The following is an 8,428-nucleotide window of genomic DNA, read 5'->3' on the forward strand; positions in this document are numbered from 1 at the left end:
GCCGGAAGCTGCAGCAGCGGAAAGCCGCCGCCCGCGGAGGCGCCCTAGGACGGCCATGGCAGCGCGGGATGGCCGTAGGCGGCGATCGGCGCAGCCGGCGGTGGAGCGTAGGGCCCCGCCATGTGTATCTGGAGGCCCTGGACTGCCGTCATTAGGTGCTGCAGCACGGTGGTCATCTGCTCTGGCGTGAAGACGGCGGTCGGCGGTGGCGCGGGGGTGACTTGAGCCGGCGTCGTTGGGGCCGACGGCATTGGGGCACCCGCGGTGGCGCTCGGCCCCGGCAGCGTCTGAGCTCCGTTGGTGGTCATCGAGGGGGGGGGGGACAACGAGGTGGTGGTGCCGAAGGGCAACGGCGGCGTGGGTGATGGAGAAGACATGACCGAACTGGAGTCTCTGGATACCAAATTGGTAGAACCAGGGATCCTACCAGACCTGCTCCGGAGGTTGTAGGAAAAGGATGGAACGGGGCGAGGTGATGAGCGGGCGCGCCGGCGGCTGGGCGCCGGCGCGTAGGAGGGAGATGGTGGCGGCGGCTAGGATTCCGGCTCCTCTGGGAGCCGGGCAACAAGAATAATAATATTCTTATTGCTTGATCTCAAAAGTGTTTTACATCTACTATTTATAACCTCAATATGAATAGCTTAAGATAACTTGTGGGCCAAGCCCCTAACTACTGCCTGGTGGGCCTCCTCCGGTTATAAGCTAAACCGGTCATAACAACATCATAACAGGCCTAGCCAAGTCCGAGCTGGTTGGGTTCAAGAACTAACACAAATATCATAAAAAGGAAAGATACACGGCATCCTGTTCATAAAAAAGATACATGACATTCTGTTGGCAAAAAAACTAATACACCGTTGTGAATCAGCACTACACAATTTAGATTTCTAGTGCTCATCAGCACTACACAATTTAGATTTCTAGTGCTCATCAGCGAATGAATGAATGTGAGAACAAAGGAACATATGAAAGATAAGGACTCTTGCAGTCATATCCAAGATCGCCTACAGAATGCAGCTCCCTAGAATCCATGTCGTATGACATTACTTTCGTAAATGATATGCATGTCGAGATTCTTCTTGTAAATAGTATGAATATAACCTTGTATTCTGGGTGGATGATAATATCGTAGTACAGATCATAAGATGGATCCCCTGCTCCAAACAATTGCAGCTTGCTGACATTGTGCTTCAAGGTCCAATTTTCAGTACTAGTAGAATCTTCAAGAGCCCACATTGACAGTTCAGACTCACTGGAAATTACAAAATACAATTGTCCCTGTGACACATAAACTTCACGAGCAACACAAGAATCATGTGACGTAGGAATACGAATGACCCTGCAATTTCCCTCCATTTCGACAGCTACAACCTTATCTTCATAGGAAGATAAATACAGCACACCTCTGAAAAATGTGCTACATGAATACCTGTCTATATCGATTGGACACTCCCAATCGCTCCGATGTGTCCAGACTCTAGCTTGGGAAGAGTAGATCCCCAATGGTCTGACGTGTGTATCATCATCCGCCGGTGCAAACTCAAGTACATGGAAGTGGGAGGAGACGGCCGGGTCGAACCCCAGGCGAGCGACCCGCACCTCGCTGGACCTGTCGGTGCCAGGCACGGCAACCCATTCCTCAGTGGCCGGATTGCACACCACGTAATCCGTTGTCCTCCAATAATCGGTATTCTGTCGTCGGCAGAGAAGGAGGCCATTGCAGCAGTCCAACATGTCAATGTGAATGTCACAGAGTCTGTGTTTGGGCAGGAACGAGAAGTAGGGGTCGATGCCAGGGCACCACTTCCCTGTTAGGCTTCTGTAATGACGGTCCATAATTCGGGCACACAGATTGCCGGTTTTGTAGAAGAAGCCGGCGAGGGTCGACCGGGGCAGTTTCTTCCGGTGGTCGGGGTGGGAGACGAAGTCGCGCCATCGCCTGCAGACGCACTTGCAGCAACGGGTGGCCTTGAAGGGCACGCGCGAGATGATCTCGACGAGGAGATCGTCGGAGAGCCGGGAGAACGGGCTCCTCTCCGTGTCTCTCTTCTTCTTCTTGGAGATCCGGGCTTTCATCGCCGGCGAAACTACAGATCGACCGGTACGGAGGAGGGGAGACTAAGAGACTCGTCAATGGGTGCTACGCACCACGCGAACTGCGAACGGCCAGCTAGGGTTTGTGTGCGCGGCGGCGATGCGGGCGGGGGAAAGACGAAGGTGCGGGTATCTGGGATATACGTGGGCCGTACAAATCGTAGTCTAGCTGGCTTCGTTTTTGGAGAGAGGGAGAGAGGGTTTTCCCTAAAGTTTGGCTGATCAAATTCCGTAATCTACACCATGTTAGGGACACTTGATTTTTTTTCAGGACATTTTTTTTCTTCGAAAAAAATCAGATCTATTATAAAGATTCACCGAAGTATAAAACACATCAAACATAATAAAAATTACATCGAGGTTCATGGACCACCGAACGACCATTGCCGCAGTCAGAATAAGCTGTTGGCACCGCTCCCATACTGGAGCCGGCCTGACCTTGTCGATGACAGCTGGAAAGTCTTTGTGCACGTGCCCCTACGGACTAGCACCCCGGAGCCGCAATCGTCACAACTGAATTTTTGAATCGATCTGAAGAATCTGACACCAAATATCGCCGTCGCGTACGCACGGTGAGAAATCCTAACCTCGCCCCAAGGAGCTGGCAGGAATCTACGTCGGAGCTCTGTCTAATCCGTCCAACGAACAAACTTGAGGAGGATCGGAGTCTGAAAGACTAACTCGAAGAAAGAGCACCGTCATCCGTCCAAACGCCGCCCCTACAAGGACTAAAACCCTACCTATCTACTAGCCGGAGCCGAGGCTCCAGAAATCTTATCCCCGCCACTGGCCACGGGGCGACAGGCGGATGGGAGGCGAATCCATAGTCTCGGCAGTGAAGATGGAGAGGAAGAAGGCTTTTTCCCAAGTCACTTGTGTATGTCAGTTTTATTTTGTGGGACACTTGATTCTATTTCTACTCCTCATCTTTTGTATACAAAGCCTACCTAGTCTATTCGTTCCAAAATAAGTATTGGGGTTTTACTTTAAATTTAAACTGAAACAAACAACATTTATTTTGAAATGGAGGGAATAGAAGATTGAAGCAACAAATATCAACAGAATATATTTAATGCTAGCGAATTGATCAAATCGAGGCAAAAATAACAGTACTCGAAGCATATTCTGGCAACTTTGTCATCCTGGTGCTTTGCCAATCACTCTCTGTCTCACCCCCCATTTTTAAGAGGCAGTGGAGGAGCCCCGTGTCGCTCCCCGCGAGCGGCCCGGGCGCTAACCCTAGCCGCCGGGCACCGCCGCCACCCATCCCCCCTCCTTCCCCACCGCCGCTGGCGAGCGCCGCCCGGGCAAAGCCCGTGTGGTGTCGTCGGCGGCGGGCTCTTCCACTCCCGCTCGCGAGGTGGGCTGCGCGGGGCAGCTGTGCCAAGCGGACGAGGCTGGCGCGAGGCGCTGCGGCGTGTGGCTGTGCGCGGGCCGGCGCTGCTCGGCACGCCATGGTCGCGGCGTAGGAGCCGTGGGCGCACGAGGTCTCCAGCCCACGCGGCTCTGGCGTCGAGGGCGCGCACTGTGGCGGGCTTGGCTGCGCTGGGAGGCGCCGTGCTCGCGCGCCGGGGATCTGGATCTGGCGCCTGGATGCCGCGTCGTGGCTCTGGCGGCCCGGATCTGGTGTGCCCGCGGGGCCCCACTGCTGGCGGCCCACCTGCGGCTCGGATCCATGGCGGCGGCCATGGCTGGTGGCACGCGGCGCAGCTTGGAGGTGAGCGGCGCCGCACGTGGATAGGTGGACCAATTCCCTGGCCATGTGGATGGCGGGGAGGTGGTGGGCTTCGGCTGCGGTGGCGGTTCCTCGCTGGATGTTGGTGGCTATGGTGATGTTCGTCCTCGACCCCGATCTACTCCGATCTGCAGCGGATCCGGCCCTTGGTGGCTTCGGTCACCGTTCTTGGTGCCGGCCTTGCAGATCCGGTGGCTGGGAGGGTTCCGGGGGACTCTCTTGGCCAGCGTGGCGGCCACTCCGATGGCAGTGCCTTTGGGTCTTGCTTCCCTCGTTGGAGGCTTCGGAGAGGACCTCCTTCCTTTCACCCCTCCCAGGAGCTCAGGTGAAAACCTCAGAACCTTCGGTTCCAAGCGACGACGATACCACAGTGCCGTGCTCCTTCCTGAGGCGTTGCTCGGGGGCTGCTCAAGTGGCGGTGGAAGTGGCGGCGGTTCGGTGTCGACACATGCATTCTGGTCAGCTTCATCTTGGAGGCTGCGGCGACGTAGGCGACGCTCGTCTGGTGGAGCTACTGCCGATGGTCGAGGCATCGTCGGCAGTCTGCGCCATCAGGTTCGGGGTGCTCAGGGGGAAACCCCAGATCTGGGTCTTCCGGATCGGATGATGATGGTGTTCTATCGCTTACCCTTCTGGGGGCATCGTCTTGGAGCAAGTGCTGGCTGGAGGGATGGTGGAGCGGTGTTTCATCTCACACTTTGATGACGGCGGAGATCGATGGCATGGCGCTGTGGAGACTTGGCGTCCGATGTGCGGAGATGGGCTCGCGCAGGAGGAGGTTGCTGTCTGGCGTCATGGTGACGTCGATGGCTGAGTGGCCAGACAAGATAGAAGGCTCAATATGATCTGAAGACCTGTGGAAGATGGCGGCGACGACACACGAGTGCGTCTGACCGGATTGTGCCCCAGACCCGGTATGTGGCTCGGCTGGGGCCTCCGAATGAGTTTCGGCTTCCGGCTTTTGATGTTAGGCTTAGCTGAGTGGTTTGGGTAGTGGCCCAGCTAGCACCCCTTCATCATTTTGGATAGGAGTAGCAGCATATGTTGCCAAGATTATGGATTCAGGCACATTGTTGTAATACTTTGTAAGGTCCTCGAGAATAATCAATAAAGTGGTCGTATGCATCTCCCAGATGCAGAGGCCGGGGGTCATCCTCCTTTTCTAAAAAAAAAAACCCAATAAAAAACACTGCGTTTGGAACTGATTCAGATATGCATACAAGGTGTCGACGTTCTCAAATCCGGACTCCATCGAGTTCTATCTCTGTGCTAAAGACTTCCTTCGGATAGATGTAATAACTTAACATATGCAATGAAAAGTCTGAGGTGGAGCAAACAGCAAAAACTCATTGTGTTGATAAATCTTCAAATCATGTATACTTTCACATGCAAATCCGATATAACGCTATCACTCCAACTAGGACCAGTTGATCCATCGCCTTAGAGGAATCTCTGCGGTGACTTTCATTTTTGTCTCATATGCATGGCTGCTTTCTTCCCTGATTTCAACCGTGTACATGCTCATGGACGCGGATTTTCTGAGCATCTGCACTGGGGCCATGCTATCCCAGCGGTTGAATCTGTGCACTATACTTCGAGATGCCCATCACGGAATCCAGTTTTATCGTACTTGTTACCGTGGCAGGTGGCTGTTACGGCCAACTAGGACGTCCTAGGGGTACTGCTCCATCGTAGGCTCTGTCGATTTTTTGTCTTCCACTGCCCTGCATACCGACGCGCACCCGTGACTACGACCCGCGACACTCACTACACACCATAGACCATACTGCTCGTTTTTCGACTCATCTTTCAATGGATGGAGCGGAAGCCGGAGATTCGATTGCGCCAGCGCTCGGCCGCCTGGAAACCACTCCGGCGGACGGCGATGGGTTCACACTAATCGCAAACTACACTACTGTTCGCATCGCCCGTATGAGGTGGCCTCTAATAAATCTATTTTTCCCATGCGAGACTCTGAATCCCCTTTGCATATGGCTTGTGTGCAGGGCCACAGATCCAATTTCACCGCCGGCAATCCAACCTTTTCAAGCGGGTTCATAGATAGAGGGGTGTCGTTGGAGGCGGATTTAAAGGGGCACTCAAGCATCCCAAATGCTGCGCACATCCTAGATGCGAGTAGTAATGGTGGGACGCCGAGCGTCTGCTCGTTCCTGTTTCTCAAGAACTTCTCTTCATCCATCGACGGCAGCTGGGCGGATTCAGATACAGGACTCACGGCTGGAACGCGAAGATCTCGTTTCGCCCGGGTCCCATGTATGCGCCATCCCCTCCTCCGCTATATCCGAGAGTTTTCTCCAAACAGAAAAATACATATTATTGCTTCTCAAACCGAAATCCTAGCATTATCTTTCCATCCAAGATCCGATAGCTTCTAGGTCTGTGTGATAGTTTCTTACCTTTAGATCTATGAGCAGGGGTGGTAAGGGGAGATGGGTTATGGCGCTGGATTTAGGGGCCGGTGTGGCGCTTCTTTAGCCTCATTTATTTCATGAATCCACGCTATATACCATCGTCTCCCCCTGGAATGAGGCGTATTATTGCGGATTGCGCAGTTCGACAACAAAACGCATACTCATTTCATCCATGTTGCAGAACGGATTGTGTATCGGTTCGATTTTTCCGCGTGGTCTGGGATATAAAGGGATGTGTTGGCTCAGCTTGCTTCTTGATATCTCGCGTCAGCTAAATCTGGGCATAGTTTGATATGTTTACGCTGCACAAAAATCTTTTAATGTATTCAAATACTATCGCCTGTGCACAACAGTGGGTTATTCCGGATGCTGTTTGCGTTTACAAGCGTACCTATGTTTCGGGCTGCTCTGCCGTTGGCCGTCAATGGGCTATGGATCATGCTGTATATTAATGGCTGCAACTCTAGATCATGCTGAATGAGTGAAAATCTCAATTTCGTGCATTTTTTTCCTCCCCATTGTCTTATTGTGGCATTCAATAATCTGGAGCACGCACGCATATGTAAAACTGATGTGAGTATGTACATGCGGTAGCACAGATATTAGATTATGAAAAAAAAATGGTAGGCGTGGTCTAACAATTTGTTGTTGTACGTGGTAATTTGTCGGGACAGGGTATAAATATCTATCGGAGCGATGTCGCTTATTTTTTGTTTCTTGACATGTAGGCCATGGAGTGTCTCGATTGCAAAAACCTGCCTGCCGTGTGTGGAGTTGTCGAAGGATCATCTTGCCACGTTTCAGTTCCGATGACAACTTTCTATTGGTTCGAAGCTGTAAGATTGCTATTATCATGTCATTGCTCCATTATTTTCGACATTATAAGGCTTCTATGATACGTTTGACAATCTGCCATGTTTGGATCACAACTTTTTGCATTTGTCCAATGCTGCAACAGGCAAGTGCTTGGGGCATATATTGAACATTTGCAATCTGTTGATGTAAAAGAGAGAATAAGCCTATGGGTAAGACCAGTGGCGAATCTAGAAAATAATGGAGGGGGGGCTGGGCTGCTTGGGTCATGCAAATATGTGTTGGATTGAGCCTGCAAGTAGCTGGGCTGGGCCTTAAAACTAGTAGTAAATACAAATTTTACAGCACTGGAGGGGGGGCTTGAGCCTGTTAAAGCCCCCCTAGTAGATTCGCCCCTGGGTAAGACAATCTTTGTAACCAGGATTCATGGAGATAGGAGGACCAGGATTCATGGACCTGGCTAGTAGAGGTTTCTTGATGAGTACACACTGCGCGCGGCCTGGTGACATGGTGTACAATCTGCCTCCCTCGTGGTGATGAAAGATGTTTTGTGGATGTGGAGAGGGATGGCATAAGGCAAACGCACTTCCTTTTATTGGTAAGATTAACGCATGGTATCTGCAATTCTGTGTTATCTCTCTTTGTTGAGCATTTTAAATTCGCTGAATAATTTGTGTTGGCTTATAAAATTGTGGTTTTGGTCAGCTTCGAATGGCCTATCCCTCATGAAGCGCGAGCTCATCGACCAGTGTGTGTACACCAGGGGGATACATCAGTTGGAATATCCGGAGATGAGAAAGATGATTAGATGTGCATTCGGTACATTGGAAAATGTATGTTGCATCTTTGTACACAAGATGAATGGTTACAGCTCTTTTGTGAACCTTGACATTCAAGGACTTGCAGCGCTTTCGGTGTGGTCTGTTACTATGTGTAAGTTTCGACCTATGCAACTCCAGTGACTATATCTAAGTTGAGTCTTGCTACACACACGATGAAATTGGACGATGCACAGACGATGGATTAAATCTGGCCGGACAAACGTTGATTGAGAAGGGCGTCGGCCGCTGGATTTACGTGTCGTGCATAGATCGGCCACTTGTGTCGTGCATGGAGCAATTTCGATCTAAGTTTGGTTGGCACGGTTTTACTAATGGAATAATGGTCATGAGGTCCGCCTTGAAAAATCTGCTATAAATTTGAGTAATTCATGTTGGATTTTACTTGCGCAATAACATGATTGGAAAGTGAACACTGAACTTCAACGTCAGCAATTCGTGTTACAGGATCACAAAGCATGTTCTGTGTTCACCATTGATAGATCACACCATCGCCACCCACCTCCCCCTCCCGG

General features: G+C 51.4%; 1 long non-coding RNA gene across 3 annotated transcripts; it reads left to right on the top strand.

The window, feature by feature from the left end:
* The first annotated feature begins 5,573 nt into the window (after positions 1-5,573).
* On the top strand, positions 5,574-8,066 carry LOC119341122. Of its 3 annotated transcripts, none has more exons than XR_005164907.1 (4): positions 5,574-6,103; positions 6,990-7,097; positions 7,220-7,672; positions 7,780-8,066. It is a non-coding gene; the product is annotated as an uncharacterized LOC119341122 (long non-coding RNA). The 3 variants fall into 3 exon arrangements; XR_005164908.1 differs by having other exon boundaries at positions 5,576-6,103; positions 7,496-7,672; XR_005164906.1 differs by having other exon boundaries at positions 5,575-6,103; positions 6,990-7,672.
* The last annotated feature ends 362 nt before the right edge of the window (positions 8,067-8,428 follow it).

This window comes from Triticum dicoccoides, chromosome 7B, assembly GCF_002162155.2.
Source record: "Triticum dicoccoides isolate Atlit2015 ecotype Zavitan chromosome 7B, WEW_v2.0, whole genome shotgun sequence".
NCBI lineage: Eukaryota > Viridiplantae > Streptophyta > Magnoliopsida > Poales > Poaceae > Triticum > Triticum dicoccoides.